At 37.8% G+C, this 23,041-nt stretch overlaps 1 protein-coding gene across 7 annotated transcripts in view; it reads left to right on the plus strand.

Moving 5' to 3' along the window:
* The window catches only part of TCF12 (transcription factor 12), a 161,049-nt gene that overhangs the window by 18,689 nt on the left and 119,319 nt on the right, over positions 1-23,041 (plus strand). The gene's annotated exons all lie outside the window — the stretch shown is intronic.

The raw sequence follows: 23,041 nt of genomic DNA on the forward strand, positions 1-23,041 counted from the left end.
GCTAATAATGCCAATAATGCAGGTTTGATCCCCATATGGACCATTCACTTAAGAGTTGGGCTTGATGATCCTTTTGGGTCCCTTCCAACTCAGAATATTCTGTGATTCTCTGAAACAGCACTAGAACTGTCTGATGTACTTCTGCCAGCACTGGAATATCTAACCACCTTTTTGAATTTTTTATACTTGATTACTTTTTTCTTTGACCTTAAGGAATTGATGGAATATGTTCAGTTAGGACTTTCTTTGTTAGTTTTCCCAGATTTTTGATAATTTTCATTTCTCTGAGTTCAGTTAAAGATGTGGCTTTCCATCAGTGAACATGTCAGTGATATTGGCTTTGATGTAGTCAAGCACTTATATACCTGCTTTATTGGGGGAGTTAAGTCCTGTATAGACAGCAGAGGAAATATTGATACTGTGAAGTTCCTGCAAGACTATTTTATATCTGATATAATAAAATTGTGTCATTACCTTTATTATGACAGTATTTTGTTACTGAAATGTAGTTTGGATGCTGGCTTAATAATCCTGTGCTATTGAAGTCACCTGCATGCTGCTAGTTTTAACTCTTCACTTTGTATATAAACTCACACAGTCTCAGCCATTTTGGGACTATTGTTGTGAATTCTAGTTCTCTCTGTGCTTTAACTTCTCCCTTTCAGGATTTCTGTAAAGGGTGTCAGAGAACAGAAGTTATTGGCATAATGGGTCCAATTGTGCAAATAAATCTTCTGTTGCTGTCCCACAGTGAACAAGCCTTTGCTTAAGTGGCCTGTCTGGTTTTCTTCCTGCCTGTGAGTGATAGGAGTCAAGCTGGCTGGGAGCCATTTGTGCATACAGCCAGCACTGCACATGTGCTGGGTTTGGTTGTGGTTTATGTTCTGCAGTGAAATTCATTCTGTGCTTACTGCCAGCCTGTGCTGGAGAGCAGAAAGGGGCTCTTAGGATTTGTCTGTTTGGAAGCAAAGAGCTCAGCAAGGATGCTAAGGTCTTCTGGGGTGTGCCAAGTTAGGTTCAGAAGCTGTTATCTGCCTATCCATAACTCTGTTGTAACAGCTTGGGGCAATGCCAGCCATTTGGAAGTTGTCTGTGACCTTTTAGTGTTTGTTAAGTAGTTATTCACTCCTTTACAAGCCTATTTGTAGGGAACTAGAAGTCCAAAACAGGTGTGCTTTCATAGCCTGTAAAATCTCTGCTAGTTTTTGGATGTGAATGTGGCCTGATACTGGAAGTGCCTTGCAGAGCAGAGAGCTGGCTCGGTGCTCAAAGTACTCTTTTCAATATGCCTCTAACTCAGGACTGCAGGCTGGAGCTCTGGTTTAATATGACTGTTCAAGTGTTTCTGTTCTGGATATGACACATTTTGGCCTTTTTGTATTTGGCTTTTCTAATTTGACTTTCTTTTTGGGAATTTTGATATTTTTGAAGTCTTAGCACTTTCCTCTTGTTCTCCTTAGTATTAGAGTAAGACAAAGTAGTCCTAAGAAGGGTTGCATGCTCATTTGTTTCAAATAAAATGTGATGTTGCACATCCTTAAAAAAATGTTTCCTGTAATATATGTCTGGAGCTGAGAATGGAAAACTTTTGAAGAAAATGTTGTGGTAACACAGGGTGCACTGCAGTGAAGGAAGTGCCCTGGTAAGTGTAGATAGTGAAGTGGAAGCTTGCTGGATGTGCCTGCATCTCTGAACATCAATTCCCTTTCCTATTGCCAGTGCTGACAGTGAAGATACTCACAGGTGGTCAGTCACTTCATATTATTAAAAAGCAACTGTAACAACCCCTCCTATTTTCTTACACATTTTCTGATTCAGCTGGGTATGTCTGCATGTCTGTTACTAATCTGTATGCTTTAGGAGTGGCAAATTAAGTTTGTCCTTTGGTTTTATATTGTGGCTTGCAACCAAGTTGGTTTTTAAGGAAAAAATCCTCTCTCAGAAAGGACCTCTACTTAAAATTCTGCTTTTTTTATGAGCATTATTAGAAATAGACATGCGGCTGTAAGCTGTTATCTACTCAAAGGCTTGCATGTATTTTGATTCTAATTAAAATAATTTTTTTCCAGAATTGACTTCTCCTTGTAACAAACAAAAAAACATCTTTTAGGTGCTTCAGTTAACAGAAGGGATTTTTTAAAAAAAAAATATTTTTAGTAAATGATGGCAAGAATGGGTGACTGGCTTGTGTAAGAGCATCCTTATTTTAGTTCTTCCTCCTCAACACACTCTATGCATTGTGCATGCACAATGAGCTCCTGGTAACTCTTAGAAATAAAATGCAATTTATCTGTGTGTCTATGGTTTGAGATGTCATTTACAGAAATAAAGATGTCATTGACAGAAATAAATTGACTTCACTGAGGTTTTGATTGGACAGACAATGAGGTATGAAGTAAAAGGATGGTGACTTCTATGTTTTATACTTCAATATTTTTTCCCCTGGTCCTAGGAATGGCTCATGGTGACATACTTAGGAACGTGGCTCATTGAATGCTGAGGTACCATTGTACAATTATTTTAATGTAAATTTAGTTACTGAATCTAGTAAGGCTGAAAAGGTAAGTAGGATATTGGTAGAACAGTTTATATGCTGTTTATCATTGCTGTTGACAAATCTGTTTAGGCAAATTTCTGTCATTACTAGTCTAGGACTGTAGGAGTGTTTTCTGAAGGCATGCAGATGATAGAAGAATAGCTGTGCCTGTGTGTGGTGGGCATGGCATTAAGCATGCTCGAAACTGCAAAGGTGGAACAAAAACCAAGTTTGCCTGATGCTATTTGATTCACTGTAGTACTTGTTTCTGTGTACTGGTAGAGGGCAGATGTGATTGGAGTGGTGAATGGTTTTGATTTCTTGACTGTTTTTACTTAATGAATTAATGGTTATAGTTCTTGATACTTATTCAGTCTGATGGCTTGCTTTTCCCACAGAAGATCATAATATCCCTTTTTCTCTGCATTTGAAAAAGCAACTGTTGTGTACTGAGTTAAATGTACGTATATTTTTACTGATTTATTTAAGTTTGTTGGGAAAGTGGTTTAAATTTTCCAACCATGTGCCATTACACATATAATGTTATTTTGAGAAGTGAGATTAGAGGAAGGAATAATATGCTAGGTAAATTCAGTATTATCTGCCTTACAACTGCTCATGGATCATAGAAACTAGCACACTACCCTAAAACTAGCCACTGTAACATGGCTGCATTATAATCACTGTGAAATTCTCAACCATATCAGAACTGCACCATTCTGTTGGTGTTTCAGATGCTAAGCTTTGTCACAATACCTTCATTATGAGCTTAGGTTGGTCTTCCGGCTCCTATGGAGTCATCAGGCTTTACATTTCATTTATAGAAAATGCTTATGAGCACCTTTTACTGTACTGTAATCTTATTAAGCCAAGTTGCTGATGTTTTGCATTCGGTTTGTGCTTTGTATCCCTTCATGCTGAAGGATACAGTTGATCATAAATGCAGCCTTGACTATTCCTTATTTAGCAAAGAAATATAGCTTTATAGGTCCTGTGAATGTATACTGGTATTACGTTTGTCTGTGTACTAAAAAAAGCAGTAGCTCTGCTTTGTTATTGCAGTTCTTTAGCATTTGGCACTAAATTCTATTTACTTTTGAGTCAAATATTTTGGGGAATGTTCAATTTTCATCTAAAAACATTTAAAATGTAATATCCATGTGTGTTGTTCAGAGGTGCAAACCAAGTAGTTGAGTGATTTCCATTAGAATGCTTCTCACTTAAATCTGAGAGACTTCTCTGTAAATCCTTAACAGTTCTTGACATTGCTACCTCAAGGCTCAGAGCCAGCATGTGCAGACCCAGGGGAGCAGACCCAAGCACCAATCCCAGACTGCTCCCTCCAGGAGGTATTTTGCTCAAATCCTTAGGGAAATGTTGACCTTCTCTTTCTCAAAAAAGTGGCACCTGCTGGCTAAGCAGGACAGGCTTCGAGGGAATTTGGAGGAGGATGATTTGGACTTGGTAGGCTGTGAGACAAAACTCGGGTCAGGGCTAAAGAAGTACTTGGCTTGAGGAATGGATGGATAGAAAACAAAGAGAAATTGAGATTCTTGCAAGAGAAGCACTGTTTTGATCCATATCTGATACTCTTTATTCAGATCTTTGCACTCACTCATAATATGATTTTCCTTGATTTTCCCACTGTTTCTCAGTTATTTGGATTGTGCTACAAAATGTGCCAAGTAGTGCCTCAAATAGGTAGTCTTAATTAAATCAAAGTAAATTAAAACAAAAATTAAAACAAAATGTTTACTCGGTCATTTCAAAATAAATAATTAGGTTCTTACAGACCAGCCTAATGCTGAGGGATCTCAGCAATCTTCCAGATTATTAATTTTTAGTTTGGTAGAATGACAACAGACTGAGGAGAAACTCTGTTTTCTATTTGTGGGGTCAGTACATAAAATGCTATTCACAGCCTTTTAATCTCATTTTGTAGTTTTATGGTCTGTGTATTTAATGAAAAGTAATATATTTGGTAGGGAGCAATGAGATTTCGTGCTGTTATTTCCAGAAGATGGCTAATACAATACAAACTAAATGTTTGTCTTTTTTGTTAGATTTACATAGACTTAATCACAGTAATTGTGCAGTTTTGAGCTGAGAGTTAAATGCACAGAATTGTGTTTAAGCAGAGTTTCTTTTTCCTTCACCCCTTCACAAAAAAAAGAAACCAAACCAAACCACCAACAAAAATTTAAATCTTTAGATGCAAGAAACTGGGTGGTGTTGAGAGGAAAAGAAACATAATTTGTATGATCTCTAAGTCCAAATCGACATTTTTTAAAAATTAGCTATTGAGTTATTGAGTGTTAAATTCTAGACTGCATTTAGTATTTAGTAGAGTAAATTGCTTATAATTCTGGAAGCACTGATCCTGATAGCAAAGGGTGATAATTAGTTTCTAATATGGACAGAATTGCTGTTATTAGCTGTGCTCCACATGTTTGCTTCCCCTGTGGCATTCCTTGAGGTGCAGCAGATGGATGAACCAGGGGCAGAGGTAATGTGTGCCATGATCGGCTGCTGCTTTCCCCTGGGGATACTTCTGGAATGCTGATCTCTTCTTTTTCCTTTCTTTTTTCCCCTTTTCTTTTTCAGCAACTTTGCTGAGATGTATCAGAATTAATTTATGGTATTACTCCTTTATAATCCATTAATCCAAGCGTTTAATACTGGTATGTTAATGTGTTAGAAAAGGATGGGCTGTTTGTGTGCTGGTATCTTAAATCTTACAAAGTCAATAGCATGCTTAAATACTTTTCTCCATTCTGTAGGGTTGTGTCATTAATAGTCTGATGTTGCCTGATACTGTTATCTAATCTTTTGGAACATGGTCATATTGAGAAATGGAGCCTGCTATTGAAAAGGATTGTGTTTTTCCTTTAAATCTAGCCAAGTAATATCTGCTCTCATTTTCTTTCTGTTCTTGATTAAAATGTAGGCAAGAGGTTGTGTGTGGGCTTTTGTATTTGAGCTTTTTAAATGTTATTTTATTTATTTTAAATACCAGATCTAGGTATTAAAAATAAATAAATGTTATAATAATAAAATATATAACAATATAATAATATATAACATACATACACACTATAATATAAATTATATATTATATATATAACAATAACAACAAAAATAATAAAATATCATTTTATTTATTTTTAATACCTGATCTAGGTATTGAGGTAGTAATGCAGGTTGCCTTAGCAGGATAGCCTTGCTGGGGTGAGCACAGGGAGCCTGCTGTGGGTGGAAGGAGCCCTGCACTGGAGCTGCAGCTCCTGCTGTAGGTGGGAAGGAGCCCTGCACTGGAGCTGCAGCTCCTGCTGTAGGTGGGAAGGAGCCCTGCACTGGAGCTGCAGCTCCTGCTGTGGGTGGGAAGGAGCCCTGCACTGGAGCTGCAGCTCCTGCTGTGGGTGGAAGGAGCCCTGCACTGGAGCTGCAGCTCCTGCTGTGGGTGGAAGGAGCCCTGCACTGGAGCTGCAGCTCCTGCTGTGGGTGGAAGGAGCCCTGCACTGGAGCTGCAGCTCCTGCTGTGGCACAGCTGCAGCTGTGGGGTGCCCAGGGAGCCCAGCACACGTGTTGGTTATTAGGCAATGCTTCCATCGGTGCTTTGCAAGTTGTTTTCAGTTTCTTTATGTATGTATCTTCTTTTTCCTTGTCCTTTACTTATTTACTCTCCCTCCCAGACTGTTTCACTCCCTATTGGACTTTGCTGGAATCCCCAGTATTTTCAGAGAAATTAGTGATTTTAAATGAAGTGACTTTGAAGATGAGGCTCCATGGAGAACTGCAAGTTTGCCACCAGGGACAGAAAATTTGCTGAAATTCTCTGGCTCATATTTTTGTGAATTTTTGCTGTGTAAGAGCTATAGAAAAAATACCTTCCTCTGCATTTTAAAGATGACATGTGAATGTAAAAGATTTTTTTTTTCTTTTAATTTTATTGCCTTTTGGTTTTAACCTAGAATCTTGATCTGGAATGCCTAAAGAAAACTTCTATAAATATATACTTTTATACATGTTCATATATATATATATATATATATATATATGTATGTATGTATTTGTTTTCTTGGCTGTGGAACCATTTCATTGTTTTTTCTTTTCTGCTTCTGCTACCACATATTACAGATGTGGGTATGGAATAGAAATCTACTGACAAGGAAGTTGCACCTTCTGTTTGAGGTTTGCAATGTTTCTAGCACACTAACTGCAAGCATTTTTTGTTTGCAGACTTAGAGAGGACATCCTTTATAATACAGGATTTCAAGTGAATTTTTAAATAAGTGCCAATCCACTTAAGGCTTTCAGAAATGGCTGAGTACTTGAGTGCTTCCTAAAATTAGGTGAAGCTGTAAGGGGACAGTGTCTGTCACTGCATGCAGTGGCTCTGACAGTGGTAGTGGAGGATCCTGTTTGCCAGCTGTGGCAGTGTTTTCTCCAAACTGTGATGCATAATTTAGAGTAGTGTCTAAGTGGGGATGGAAATGTGTGGATCCTGCTGTTGTTAGTACTGCTGATGGTGTGTATTCAGCAAAAAAGTTTTGCTCTGAAGTAGTTACTCTTATTTGATAGACAGACTGTGAATTTGGACAGTGTGAGATATTCTGGTTATGCACTCAAGTGATTGCTTCACACTCAGGCTGCTTAAATAGGCTGAAGAGTGCAGAGCTCCTTGATGCAGGGAGTTCTGCTGCTAGGATTTCTCAAAGGTTGTGTTATTCATAGACCTTTGTGCTTGCTTTGTCTGCATCTTGGATAACAAGAGTGTTCTGGATTAGTAGATAGATTCCTTGTTTTTAATGTAAAAAGTTGGGAACAGCCAAGATTATGACTTGTGAGAAGGAGGCTCCTAAAGCAGGAGGCCTTGTCAGATGCAGCTATTGACCATTGCTGCCAGGCTCTGCCTTGTCAGTGATTGTCTGGAGATGGGATTGTTTGTACAATCCACAAATACTGGAGCTGGAAGTGTTTTAAAGAAGATGGAAACTTGGAGAACCTTGGACAAAAGCTATTTCCCAAGGGGAAGGGTTGGCAGTCAGAAAATAAATAATCGTGTCCTAAAGACCAAACAAAAGGGTAAGCAAATATAAGAGAATGAGGTTAAAGTATTTAAGAAAACAGTAAGTTACTGCTCCACAGTGAAGCACAAGTTTGTTTTAATCCTCTCTATTCATAGTGACCTGTTTCAAGCAGCAGAACCTTCTTGTCCTTCATAGTGTTGATATTTGACTGTTTTTTGGAAACTCCTTTGAATTACCTTGGTTTTATTGCTGGAGGCTCATAATTTATATATGTATATGTATATACACATTTTAGATTTTTTCCTGTAAAAAAGACCAACTACTTTTTTTTGTGAGCCTTTCCTTTTCTAGTTTTATAACTCAAAGTCAAGTTGCTTCTCTCTTCATGGAAGGAACAATCTCACCTGAAATGCCTGGGACAACACAGAAGAATTACACGTAACCAAAAGAAACAAACCAGAGATTTTCTGCAGCAGTTGTTTTTATGCTGCTTTCCTGCTGAAATCAATAGGAAATTTAGATTAAACCTGGTATCTTGCCACACACTCAGAGAAAAAAATTAAATTATCAGAATTCTTATGATTCTTTTCACCCTCTAGCATAATAATAAAACAGGTGTTCTTTTGTATCTAAGGGATTTTCATGATCTAGTAAAATACATTTGATTTGTTACACAATATTTTAAATTTTTGAACTGTTAGAGCAAGTATTTCTCAGTCTTCCTGAAAGACCCTTTACTGTACCATGTTCATTTTATGATATGAGCTGAGCAAAACTCTTTGCTCTAGGAAGGAATTTTGCCATTTGATATACTGTGGAAATCTTTTAATGTAAATTTAAAAGTTGCCTGTGCCATCGATGTATTAATTTTTCTATTTAATTCTCTATAGAAATTGTGGATATTCAAGTCATGAAATATTTAATCACAGTGGTGGCTCTGTTCTGCCTTAGGAAACTGGTTTTATTCAAGTGTTACTCCTGTGATGAACCAGTTCAGGAGTTTTGTTTTCATCTTCTTCCACATTTTGCAAAATTATTTTCATGCTATTTGTGTAAAGGACAGAGGCTACATGCATGTGTGTAGATGCATTGGATTATCATTATTCAACACACATAGTATCGAGTTCCTCCTAAACAGAGAATTTGACAATTTGTTACATTTTACCGATACACTTTTAGAATGCTGACCTCTACAGGTGGTTCATTCTTACTCAAGCTGTCGGTGGCTTTGAATTACTTCAGTTGCTTTGAAAAGGAAACCAAATAAATCCTACAGAGATAGTTTTCCTTTCCAGTGAGGCTGACAGCATCAAGGGACAAAGGAAAAGCTGGTAACAACCTCACTAGAGCAGTTAGCTCTTATTTGCCCCTATCTCTCCTCAATTGCATGTTGTCTTCCACCCCCAGTAACATTTTGGTGCTGTAACCATCTTTGCAGTCACCAACTTCAGACAGTATTCCATCATTTAGAAGTGTTCATGAAGCTGATTTTGGGACTTTCTTTATTTTTTTTTTTTTGTTGAAATATATGGTATTTGTGGAAACATGCATCATAGAGTTTTAGTTAACTCATGAGCTTCTGCAGATTATCCATCCTTTTTATGTTGGTGTACAGGAGGCTTTGAGGCTGAGGTACTTTTGCCTGTGTTTTTAGTTGCTTGATGTGATTTAGATTCAGTCTGGGGCTCTCAGCTGCTGTTAGGAAGGTGCTGTGATTGAGCTAATCAGCCCTGCTATGAACTGCTGTGGTCTGGAAGCTTAACAGCCTGAAGATTGCTGCAGGTACAGAGTTCTAATTTTGGATCTATTTCAAAAATGGCTTTGAGTGGATTTTCTTGTGTAAAAGGTGGGATACACATAATAATGTCAGTGTTTTAATTCTAGTCAGTATTTTTTTTAGGCCTGATATTAAGACTGATGGATCTTTTTAACATATAGATGTTCCCTTTTATAATTTCTATATTTTCTTTAGCAGAAAATTTCTTGTGATGTAAAAAAAGGTGTAAACTTTGTGTTAGAATGAGAGATGTGGGTGTGGAGGAGATGTAATTGACTCTCAATAGAAAAAGTGTTCAGTACAACGCTAGATCAATACAGGCACCACAGCAGATTCTTGTATTACTTCTCTGTAAGTAGCATTATAGCTGGCATTGCTCTGGATTAGATCAAGTATAGCAAGTATAGAATTTTGATTTCAGCTGTACTTCATTTCATTCTTAATGGAAAATACAATGAAGTGGCTTAGCTTCATCTGTGTTTTTGGGCTGTCTTATGAACTGCCAGACTCTGATTTAACAATGAAAGAGTTACGAATCCATATTCGATTGAAATTCTGTAGGAATAGGGTGTATTAAATTTTAAGACTTCTTGAAAACCTAATTAGTTCTCAGATGACTTAGAGGCTTCACAGGTCTTAAGAGGTTCCACCATGTGTGAAGTTCTTGTTCACTTTGAACCTTTTTTAATAAAAGCAGGTATTGATTATTTTTCTGTGCTCTTCTTACTCTGTTTGTCCTCTTTTTAGTGTAATATTTCATAGGATTTTTTAGAGCTTTTTTCTCTTGTTTGTCCCATAATACACTCAGCATTATTTTAATGATTGCTCTGAGTCCTTAAGGAGAATAAAAAGTAAAAAGATCTTAGAAGCTAAAGTGTATTCAGTGTTCTAGTTTCTTGATAATTGGTTAAGAATATATATCTTACTCAGGGCAAGTTCTGCTCTGATGTTTAAAAATTCAACAGTAAACTTGAAAGTGTAGAAGAAAGTGGCTTCCTTTATTTGTTTTTTCTTAAACAAGGCAAGAAATAAAATCCAAACAGATATTTAATTCCTGAAAATTATCATTTGATGATGCAGTTTGTAATATACACAGTTTTTTTAAAGACCAAATTGCAGATGTGATCTTTAAATAGAAGCTTTACCTGTTAAGTAAACAGAGTAGAACAAAATTGTTACTGGAGCTCTTGTACTTGAATTTTTACATTTGATTCACATGATTCTTGCCAGGTGCCTTATAAGGGTTTGTCTAATTCACTGGGCTTTCATATCACTTGTGGAAATTCAGTCAGGAGCTTGTGTTGGTTTGGCTGCCAGGGAAGTGCTGTGTGTGTCTGTGGAATGGGCACAAAAGGACGCCAAGAGCATCTTGTTCAGCCTTTCAATTATGGGGGCACATCACCTTTGTTTGAGTTCAGGTGAGAGTGTTAAGGTATGAATTCACTTCAGTTTACAGGAATTTCTTAATTTTCTTGAAAGTATGCAGGCCAGCTTTGTCCAAAGGAATAAGTTCTGCATTTTTAGTGCACGTGAGCATATGTTGTGGAGCTGTATGTGCTGTTTATTCTGAGCTGCCCTATTATATGTGTGAATCTTCAGAATGCTCTTGTGCATCTGGGAGGAACCTTCTTCAGTAATCCTTCCCTTATAAACTGGGATATGAATATTTTTGTTGCCTTACTACCTTTTCACAAAGTGTGATCTGCAAAATACTTAAATTACACTATGTTGAAAAGTAATATTTTTTGTGACTGAAATATAAGAAATTCTTTCCCAAATATCAAGCTGCAGTTGTCTTTTTCAAAAAAGCAGAAACTCTTTTTCTCGTTTCTGTTATTTTATATATTTAACAGAACGGGAAGAGTCTGTCTTGTGTTAAAATTATTTGATAACCATTATAAATGGTAACATTTTCATTTTTAGTGGTTGAGCAAATCTGGACACCTATACAAATTTCATTGTATTGGAGTGTTGCAGTATGAACAAGTAAAATACAAAATAAAGCAAAGTCTGAAAGCTGTTGTTAGAGATAAAAGCATCTATATAGAGAACTGAACACAGGATCTAAGACAAACAAAGTTGCCACCCAAAGAGGCAATATGGTTAAATTGACTTGTTCTGTCAATGCTTAAGATTCTAAAATGTGTAAGAGAAAATGGAGTATCATAATTTGTAGAGCAACTTATTTGGCACATGGAACCCAAGGCTAGATTTCAAAATGTGCTTTGAAATTTTTAAATCAAATTATTACTTTTTTATCTTTTTCATTGCAGAAGAAACAGAGGGAAGAAAAATTCTTGGGTTTTGTTGCCATTTACTATGAAGTAGTTTACTCTTCTTCTAACTTTTGGCTAAAATTCTAGTAAGTGAACAATAAAGTACGTGTGGGAGTTTTCTGGCAGTGCTGAACTTCCTGGTAACCTGTTTCTACCCTAACATACAGCAGATTCAATCTTTTAAAGATGTTTTAAATGATATTATTGGTGTTTAATGTAATTGAAGCATGCATTTATTCAGTTATTTTTCTCACATACTGGCATGGTACCTACCACTGGTTCAATAAAGCCAGTAGTCCCAAGGTAGACTGCAGGATTTTATGCATCACCACATAGTGATGGCTTTTATTATTTTTTTCTCCTGAAAAAAAACCCTTTTCTTTTTTTTTGTCTTTTAAATACAGCCTGTCTCAGAGGTAATAAATGCTTCAGAAGTGATGAGCTGGCTTCCCTGGCCCATGACACAACCCTGACTTTGGCTTTCTCTGGTTGCTGTGCTCTCCCTTTCCTTTCTGCCAGCACTGGTGCTGTCCTGGCCCGGTAGTGAAATACTTTTGTGAGCAGGTCTGCCCAGGAACCAGTGAGGGTTTGTTATTTTGATGGGTCTGTTTTCTACTGGTTTTTTTCTGAGCAGGTTACTGCAGGTCCCTAGAACTGGTGCTAGTGTGAGGGGGGATGTGAGGCAGGCTGTGGGCAGTGGGGACAGCGACGCGTTAAGGGAAGCAGGATGGCCTCCCTTGGGTGGCAGCCAGCCCTTAGCGTTAGGAGGACAGGCTGTGTTTGCATACATAAACCTTGACTCATAAGCTGTTGTTTGGCAGTGATTCCTGCACCAGAATCCCCTGCTGGAGTTGGGAAGTGCTGCTGGCCTGGGAAGGCTCACTCTGCACAGGAGCTTTGGTGGGGCTGTGCAGCAGGCTGGCTCATGGCATGGGTCTGTTGGGTGCTGTGCCAGTGGGGACCAGCACTGCTGGACTTAAAGAATCCTTCCACTTCTTACTCTTGCTCGCCTGTAATAGTAAAATTAGACTATTTGTTCTATTTTTAATGTAAAATCATTCACTCCAATGTTCTGGTTAAATATCCCTAGAAATTGGTTCCTAAAACAAAGGTGTAATTTTATAGGAATGACATTAGCAGACTGTTTACTGCTTTTGTAAAAGGAGAGACTTCTGACACACCCTGGGAGGGGGTATTAAATGGAAATAATTAATTATTGATTGCCACTTGCTTTCTGGCTACTTGGGTAAATGTTTTAAAGTCTGTAATACCATATTATTATTATAAGAAGGATAATTACTAGGTAAGGGTGCTTTTGTCCACAGAAAGACTGTCTACCATATTTTATTGGCTTTCAGCATTTTCTAGCTGTAACCTACAGAACTGCTGTAACAGCATACTTGGAGAAACAACGACAGCAAATTTATTTTGTATTCAAAGTGCAACTTGTCCTGATTTAAAAAAAACCAAAGGCATGAGCACACAACAGCAACAGGTGTGTCTGTTCTAGCTGTTAGAGTATGAAGGCAATTTAAAATGAGGTTACTTGACTATAAATTCCTATTCTAACTTTTTTGTCGAAGTTCTGCTTCTGGAGTGTGCATGGTTTCTAAGTGCATTTTATTAAGAGTGTTTTAGCTCATGTAACACTTGTTACCAGAAAAGCATTGAAAACTCAGATTTCTATAAAAAGTGTGATATTTAGGATTTAAGCCAAGGAGAAATGTTATGCAGTTGAACCAGACTATGGACTATTAAATGAAAAGCTAGCAGAAGAAATAAAAGGAAGATCAGTCAAGTCTTCAAACAGGAAAAAAAGTCTTTGGTTGAGAAGTAAAGTTGGAGAAATCTCAACATCTTCATTGCAGATGCAGATATTTCTGGATTCACTTCCACCAGAGCCAGACTCTGTCAGACTTAGTAGCTATTTTCTAGAATAGAAAAGTAAGTGGGTTTTTTTTTTTTAGTTAGTGGGATACTACTTTAAATTAAATTATTTTTATAATAGTTGCATGTTTCTGCTAAACTAGCAAAGTTAAACTATTTTAATTACTCCTTAGCATTTAAAGACTACAATGCTGAGCACAGCATTGGCTATTCTAAAAGTTGTTACTTCTGTGCTGCTGATCCTCTCACAGTGTAATTTTGTTGTTTAAGGATAGTCTTTCCAGAGTTAAAGCTCTAACAATATGGATATACTACCAGAAGTATGTTAAAATGTGGGTTGTTCCTGAAGGGCAGCAGAAATCAGTAGATCAGCTGATACCTTTTGATGAGGAATGGAGAAACCAGTGAATATGGGTGTCATACAGCTTAGTCCTGCCATGAGCTCTGGTGACAGGTTTCAGTTCAAGGGGAAATCACAGCCTTTCTTTCAAACAAAGAGAAAGAGTGGAAAGAAGAAAAACCAATGTTTTTGGGGATGGAAGATGAGCCAGGCTCCCTCAGACATCTCAGTTGCTGCAGTGCTGCTGTGTATTAGCACAAGGCCCATTAACATCAGGCCCCAGTCGTCCTTCCACCTCGTTTGTTGATGCAGGAGACTGAACTGTATCATATCAGCTTTCCAGCATTGTGGGCACACCATCATTTACTGCCACTCACATTAAAGGAGCTGTCAACACAAAGCCTGCCTGCTTGCTTCAGGAGGCAGCTAACAGCCCAGGCAGCAAGGAGCTTGATTCAGCAAATATTTGAGCAGATGTAATGATACCTGGCACATTTAAAAACAGATTTCTCTCCTTTGTCAGAGAACATATTTTTTTCATAATTTGAGAATGAGATTTAACAATACCTGTAAAAGCTCTGTCTAATAAGCTGTTGGAAGAAATGTCTCAGTGTTGAGAAAATAAAGGTTTCTTGGGGTGGGTTTTTTGAGTTTTTTTAAGGTATCTCAGGGCCCTGCTAGCAGCACAGGCTGTGCCAGATCTCCGTTTGTTCAGGCTGCATTCTGGCTTTGACTTTTGGAAGTAATGGAATTATTGAGAACTGTTGCTTTTGGACCTCTGCAGAAGGAGAACATCTGGCAAGAGCTTTACTACATTCCAACTTGCTTATGGAGGGGGAAGCACTTGTTGGTACAAAATGCATACTGGAAAAAGTAGTCCTTGACACTGCAGGCTGATGCTAACTTCCATCAGCTCAAAATTTCAGTCATATAAATGCAAGTAGAGATGTTTCTAGAAAATTTTTAATAGTTTACTTTAACCCTTTTTTTTCCCCCTCCATGCCTAAAATAATAGAAGAAAACACATTTTGCACTAGGCAGCTCTTTTACTGAGGGAAGAAGGTGCAGCCTTTTCCTTGGACAAACTGGAAGGCACTTCATTGTGCTGCAGGGCAAATGGTGGAGCCCTAATCTCACAAAAGCTTCTTTCTTGATTGGAGATGAAGTATGGAGGATTTCTTGATTTTTGTTAAAAGAGGAGAGAAATAAGTGAGCCAGGTTCTAGTAAGTCAATATTGGCTATATTTCTTCTATTGTTTTTTCCACATCTAACTTAGAGCTATCCTACCACAGCTCTGGTTTAGGTGAGCAGATGTGCAGTGCTTGCATTTATCCATTAAGCATTCTTTCCTGTTTAAATACTGAGCAGATAAGCTTTGTTTTCAGCATTAGAAGAGGGTGTTTAATGCTGAAATTTCCATGCAATAAACACTTCCCCCCAGCTGTATTGAAAGAATCAGAATTCTCTCATGACAAACTTAAGTTCACACAACCCTGATGTGTAATTTCTGTTTTGCTTAGTAATGAGAGTTAATTCCTGCAGCTGACTTAGATGTACTCCTTAGAACAAGACAGTGTAAGAAATCATCTCATTGAGGATGTGCCTATCTAGAGGCAAACTTAAAACCTTTCAGACTTCTTTGTATTCTACATGCTTTGTTTTATGAAAAATGTAAGATGTTACTGCATTGCTTTAATGTGAGAGGCTGAGATGCCATGCTGCTGGTAATAAAGTTTTGATTTAAGTATTGTAGGGTTGCCAAAAATCAGATACAGAGGTACTGTGTACCTTGGCAAAGTCTAGGTTTTCTTCCACGTGCTTCTATGAAGTGGCTTGATCTAAGATGTTTTAAAGTTCAGAGTCAGGCTTCTGTGATCTTGACAGTCTATGTGTATCTTTGTTTCCAGTCACATTATTGTAAACATGGAGTTACACTGGCATTCTCTTGCCTATACTGTAAAGTGTATTTGCCTTGATACTGAAGACTCAAAATTCTGCCTCGCTAAATTCCAAGGTTTTTGTCTGATGCTTGATTTCTCCACTGGTTCACCTTCATGAACTTGGAAAGTCAAAATATATGCTGTTTCTCAAAAACTTTTTCAGTTGTTTTATGTCCCCCCTCTCTGCTTTATGTGTCAGAGGGTCTCTTTTTCCTTGGAAGATCTTAGTGTTAAGGTATTAATGATCATCTAAATATCAACAAAGTAATTTTAATTTTTTGCAATTGAGTTATCTTAACTGTATGTGTATAAAGATACATGGCAATCAACACCATGAAAGGATACTGACCTCAGGTTGATCTTAGGATTTGTTTTCAAGAGAGTCAAAATTTGCTGGACACCTTGTGATACAGTAAATGGTTAAAAATACTCTTTCTTAACATTTAAGACATGTTCTTAGGAAAGCTATCACACTTGCCATGTTTTCTTTGCTCATGAGAGTTAGAACCTCAGTTACACACTGTGTAACTCACATTTATTGTGTTCTGGTGCCTGAATTGGCAGTTTTCTGTACAATTGTGTTGTAATACAGTTGGTAACAGTAGCTGTTGCCTGTGAGGCTGTATTAGAATATTTTTGGCCTGGTGTGTGCAGTCTTGTGACACTGGCCTTGATTTGGTGTGTATATAAAAATATATAAGTGTATATATGTATTTGAAAGTGTGTGGTTATATAAAGCAGTTGAGTCATAACTGAAGTAACCACAGGAACATTTGCCAGTAGAAAGGATTATTATGATAGCTGGTACTGGAGGGCTGAGACTTGCATGTTAGAGCTGCTCAGCCTGATATTCCATGGCTCAGCACAGACAGGGAATAAGCAGCATGATGCAATTTAATAGCAATTTAACCGTGTGTGTTTTGTGTGTGAATCAAAGCTCTGGCTTGTACCCCTGCTAAAGGCTTCATCTCTAAGCTGGTGTACTTTATTCACATTTGTAACCAGGGAGGCTTCAAAATATACTCTATGGGCACACATGTAAATATTATTTGTGTACAGGATAATTTATGAATATTAGCATTTTAATTTTTTTTTTAAAATTGACCTTAAATTGGATCAAAGAGTAATATTAAAAGTTTTATTAATATAGGGAATTTGGAGTGTGTGTGTGAAGAATAGCTTTACTGTGTAGTGCTCTGAGCAGCTCAGTGGAAAATTCCTTTTTTTATGAGTTTAAATACTATTTTTTATAGTTTTTGTCATTAACTTATGCTTGAACAGTCTGCATATCTATACACAAGTAACAAATGCTTGTTACATACAGTATTATAAATATGCTGTCCTCTTTGAACAGTACCTGCTGTACCTTTTCTGGCAAGGTGCACATAGCAATGTGCAGTTTTCTGGTTTAGTACAGTTTGTGTGGGAAATGCCAGTTCCAATTTTATTTTGAGTGGCTTGTATTGTATTTAAAGTGTCCAGGTCATGCCAGGTCACTTGGTGTGTTTGGGGATGTGATTTAGAGTCTAGGAAGCAGAGAATATGAGCAAAGAGAAGCAGCTAGTTTCTGATATTTCTGTAATGGCAGTGCTCTTACAGGAATTAATAACCCAGTGTTCTTAGCAAATACATAGGTCTCATTGCAAGAAATGAATAGGATTATTTGTGAAATCAAGTTAAAAGTAGCAATTGCCTTTTTTTTTTTAATAGCAAATTATATTTAGCTAATGAGTTGAAACAAATCTAAAACATACTTGATAGTTATACAGGAACTGTATTGCCAGTACTGACTTTTGATGTTAATAGGCACTTTTAAAACAATTTCAAGCTTCTCTTCAGTTTTCCTGAACCAGCAAGGTTTTTTCCCCATTTTCTTCTGAATTTATACAATGTTTTTTGTTGTTTTAGAAAGTTTTTTCAGCATACACCCCAAAGTTTTATTCTTCCAGAAGAAATACTGTTCTTGCAAATAAATTTCTGTATGAAAGTATAGGTTTTGCATACAGGGAGAATTAAATTTGCTGATATATTAAGTTGCAACTAATTTTTAATACCTGCCAATGGCAATATTGGTCTGAGTTTTGGTTATTGTCCAGGTAAATTGTGTACTTACTGTACCTTCCTCTAACTTGAATAATTTTGTTCCTCTGAAATTTTAATTGTGATTACCTGTTCTATAGATAGGAATTAACTTTGTATATCATATCTTCTTACTATTATTCAAATAATTTCCACAATGACTGGCATAGTGGATATTTATTCTTTGCTGTCAGATAATCATGTTCTGGGAATCTCCATGATAAGTAATGTTTCAAAAATGAAAATGAATTTACTTACCACTATTAATAATCACAGTTGATATTTCAAACAGATCTTACAAACTCATCTTTGCAAGGATTAATATTCAAATGCAAGCCAGTGTTTTATGGGTACTAATTGAGGTAACCAATGTCCCTCAAGGGATCTTCAGTTTCTGCAGGGCTTCCTTGCACTTTTTAAATCCCTGCCATTAGAGGCTGGTAGTTAAGATCTCAGCTCCCATGGTCATGAACCTGCTGGGCAGGTGGGGAAAGATATGAAACCTGACAGTGAAGCCCAGGAGAAATGTCACTTTTACACTGTGCAGTGGGTTAAGGGCTCAATCTGTGACACCGTGGCTCCATACAGGTAGCAGAGTGACCAGCATTGTGCAATTTAATAAAATTATCTTGGGAAGTTTCCTGAATTGTAAAGTCCAGAGGTGGTACCAATGGCAGACTCAAGATGGTGTTTCCATGGCATATCTGTAGCTCTTCCATGGGTTTTCTCTGGAGCAAAGGTACACGAAAGGATGCTCTGCTACTCCCACTGGTGCCTCTGATAAGCAAATCTGTTACTGAGGAGCAACTTTGCTTTTTGATCTGAAGGGATCGGGGGGAACTTTGTATCCATATGCTGGAAGGCAATTAGTACATTCTTCAAGAAACAGTCTGAATTGAGAGTTGAATTTTTTTTTGTTACCCTCCGTGCGTGCACTTCCCCTTTCTTTTCTTTTATTGTGGAAGGTGGATGGAGAGAAAGTTCTTTATTTATGTAGTTTGAAATGAAAGTGGTTTGTCTTTTACCTAATTAAAATGTTGCATCTGAATTTATCCCGATGATACTTAAGTGGTTAGACTATTGATAGGTCAGCTGCCTTTAATTTCTCTTCTCAATTTGATTAATTTTCTCAGCTTTGGATATTTTAAGCCTACCACATTGTATTTATTGTCAAAGCTGCTTTTGGTTTTTAGTGTCATTCTGGTCCTCTTGTCATCTGTGTTTTTTCCCACTCCCTGAGAAATAAACATTGGAACTTTGTCTTGTCTTCATTTATTTATTTATCTGACTTGTGAATGTTGAGTTCTTTGTTAGCAAATAAATGGTTTTATTATATTATTGAAAATATTACATCTAGTATAGAAAGAGAAAGTTTTAATTGAAAACAGCAAGAAGAGAACTAGTCTTAACCTATTGAAAGTTAAAACATTTGAGTATACTCTATCTCCATCAAATATTATTACTGTTTTCATCCCCTTATGAGAAAGTCTAGACCTCAAATATAATTTTGGGTAATAATTGGAATCATACTTCGCAATAGACGTTTGCAATATATGGCTTAATGGTAGATTGAGATGTTTGTGTCTGACATGCAAAACACAATCAGTGCTGTTATGGTTTGTGCTGTAAGTTTTTTTGTAATTGATTTCAGATGTTGAATCTTATCTGAAGGAATATCATTACTCTGAAACAAAATTGGATAAAGAAGCTATAAAAGATAGAAACTCATACCTTGAGTACCTAGTATAACAATCTACAATGTGATTTTTTTTTGTCAAATCATTTATTTGATCAACATCATAGCAGATGGTAACCCTATAAAGTATATTATAGTGTTTACACGAACATTAGAGCCTGTGTCTCTTGAAATAAGTTTTAAATATAGTCTTCTTTGTCTTATGCCAGCAAGAGCAACCTTCATTTCAGTTTGATTGTAAGATCCAATTTTTTTTTATTAGATGAATGTTTGGATCTGTTTCTTCAGAATGAACACATATGTTGACATAATGAGGCAACAGGTTTCTTCAGGTTTTCTTCTAGAATACCTTGAAATGCTCACAGCAGCATCATAAAAGTGATGTTAAGCAAAGCCTGTTTAGAATGCAATGCATTAAGCCAGAAAGCCAATGCAGAAAGCATCCTCATGGCTTGGCTGGGTCTCCCCGAGGTGAGTGAGGCCACAGGGCCTTGCCTTTCCCTGAGGCAGCGAGGCCACAGGGCCTTGCCTTTCCCTGAGGGAGGGAGGCCAGGGAGCCTTGCCTTTCCCTGAGGGAGGGAGGCCAGGGAGCCTTTCCTTTCCCTGAGGGAGGGAGGCCACGGAGCCTTTCCTTTCCCTGAGGGAGGGAGGCCAGGGAGCCTTTCCTTTCCCTGAGGGAGGGAGGCCAGGGAACCTTTCCTTTCCCTGGGGCAGCGAGGCTAGGGAGCCTTTCCCTGAGGGAGGGAGGCCAGGGAGCCTTTCCCTGAGGGAGGGAGGCCAGGGAGCCTTTCCTTTCCCTGAAGCAGCGAGGCCACGGAGCCTTTCCCTGAGGCAGGACCCGTGCCCTTTCCTTGATGGAGGCCATGGAGCCTTTCCTTGAGCAATGATACTTGGCCTTTCCCTGAGGGTGGGAGGACACGCAGCCTTTGCTGGAGGCCAGCAGAGCTCGGGCTTTGGGCTGTGCTCCACGTGCTCAGCTGGCCGAGGTCAGCAGTGTCACTGCTGGGACGCACAGCCAGTGCTGTGGAGCTGCTCTGTGAGCCAGCCCAGCCCCAGGCTGCCAGCTGAACCTGCTCAAACAAACATCACACTTAGAGAGTTACTCCCTAATTAAACTGCAGCATATGTGCTATAGAAGTAGTCAGTTTTGATTGAGAACTATGGAATATGAGTCATTTCAATTACTTTCCGTCCTCAATGCCTACTAAAAAAAGGAAGTGGGGGTAGAATGTTGTTTTACTCCTGTCTGCACGAATGCATGTGTCTGTATTTTTGAACCTTTATAACAACACAGTTCAATTTCCACCTTTTTTCTTTACCCACAGAGACTGATACTGCAGCCTTGTCCTGCACATTTTTCAATGCTTTGCTAACTGTCACAGCTTTCCTGTGCTCTTTAATGTCCATGATTAATTAATGATGAATTCATCCATGATGAATTACTGGATACTGGAATTGGTCACTGCATTGCCTTGTGGAAGGGGTCATACAAAGGTGATGGTCCCCCTAGTTCCTCTGTTCTCTTTTGCCTTTTCCAGGAAAACACTGGAACTCTTTTCATGACACTTTTGCCTTGAGACTTAATTAAATTTACTACCATAGATGACTCCCATGTTACTTCTTACTGAGTGTTCCCCACTTCAGGGGCTTTACATTTAAAAGTGAATCTGATGCTCCTGGCTCAGTCATGTAGTTACTTTTGGCTTGTTAAAGTATGTGTTGTTTGTTTGTGCCCATCCTGCTAGGAATGGTCTGGGTCTTTGTCCCATCCAGTATTTGGGTGGTTTTCATCTGTCACCCATGGGAAACACATTAGTGTACAAAGCAGAACAGATTGCTTGAGCACCATGGTGACACACATGTGATTTCCTGGTTGAGTGTTGCTGGCTACCTGGGGCAGCACTTGTTGGGTGTCTCATGTTGATGGAGACCAAGGGCAGCAGGGGTATCATTCCAAATCAAATCCAGATGTCAAGCAGCAGTAAGTCAGAGTGCTGGTGTTCTATGTGCAATGCATGATTCCTTTTTTCTTCACAGAGTATTTAAAATGTGAAAGCATCTTCCTTGTGTGAAAATGTTGTGTAAGAGATAGATCTATGTGTAAGCCTGTTTGGTGCTTATAAGAATGAAAAATGCTGCATGAAAAGGAGGAAAAAGACACCTGGCAGGAAAAAGGAAGTTAGCTAGAATAGTGAACTGTACTGGACTTTTTTAGAAAAAAAGAATTCTGGGAACTAGTCAGAAATTAGTTTTCTTTCCTATCTGAAGCAGTTACATTTTGGTTTAGAACAGTTTCTTTAAACAATTTATTTGCATAATTCAAATGGTAGAATTAAAATACTTGAATTTTTAGCTGTACACGTGCTGATTAAGCAGAACCATAAGTCCTTATGTCCCACTGACTCAAATTTTCAAATGAGTAGCATGTTTCAGTGATTAGCATCTGAACACTATGCATAACCATTATCTAGTCACATATCTCCTGAAATGGGCTGGTATAACCTACTGTATCCTAAACTTTCCCAAGAACTTGGTCTTGCAGTAAGATATTTTTCTTTTCTCACCCCACATGTGTCTCTTTGGAAACGAAGGCAAAGGAAGACTTGTTATGATAATGACTGGATTACTGGCACTGTTGTTTCTGGCAGAAAAGAGCCAATTGTGCCAAAAGATTACTTTTGCCTTTGTCAGTGCCAGCCACGACTCTTTCCTCAGCTCCTGGACCAGTTACAATGAAACAACAACAATACTGTCAGCTGCAAAATGCAGTAAACTTCCCCAAAGTGCTGGCTCAAGATAGTGGTGGTTTTGCATTTTCAAAGAGCCTTCAACCTTGAGGATCTTTCCTGCAGTGCACAAAGTGTCTGTCGTTTTTATTTGAGTGATTTACTTTCAGTTTAACGTTCCTTTTTGCAGGCTTTGTCAAAACATTATTTTATAGCTTCATAAAGCACATTTCTTAAGGAAATAATGATTAGAATAGTAATAATCCATAGGTAGTTATTTACAGTATGGGTTTACATTTTTGATTTTGCAGTATGGCCATAAGAGAAATATGCATGAAAATTTTATAGTTGCAATATAAAGTTAGGGTTTAGAGATTATTGTATGGAGGAGCTTGCACTCTACTCTTATTTATAAATAGAGATACTTAGTTCTTATTTATGAATTATGACATTATAAAACTTCATAAATAGTTTATAGTATATATCACATAAAGAATTTATGCTTTATATCAAAACTCTTTATGAGAAGAGTTTGTGTGACAGGAACAAATGAGTTGCATTTTGTAGGCCAGAGTGCTTTGAAGCCTGCAGTTTAGGATGGACATGTTCCACATGTGACGGAAATCTCTTGTGAAGCAGATAATCAGGAACCTAATTTTTAGAATAGTGAAGGAATTTGCTGTAGGAATTCAGGTGCTTTTGCAATTAGCTGTTTGGGAATGTGGTTTATAGGTGGTTAGGCTGATTAAATTT

This window comes from Melozone crissalis, unplaced genomic scaffold, assembly GCF_028551555.1.
Source record: "Melozone crissalis strain CALT ecotype California unplaced genomic scaffold, PUWL_Pcris_2 ptg000014l_1, whole genome shotgun sequence".
Classification (NCBI taxonomy): Eukaryota; Metazoa; Chordata; class Aves; order Passeriformes; family Passerellidae; genus Melozone; species Melozone crissalis.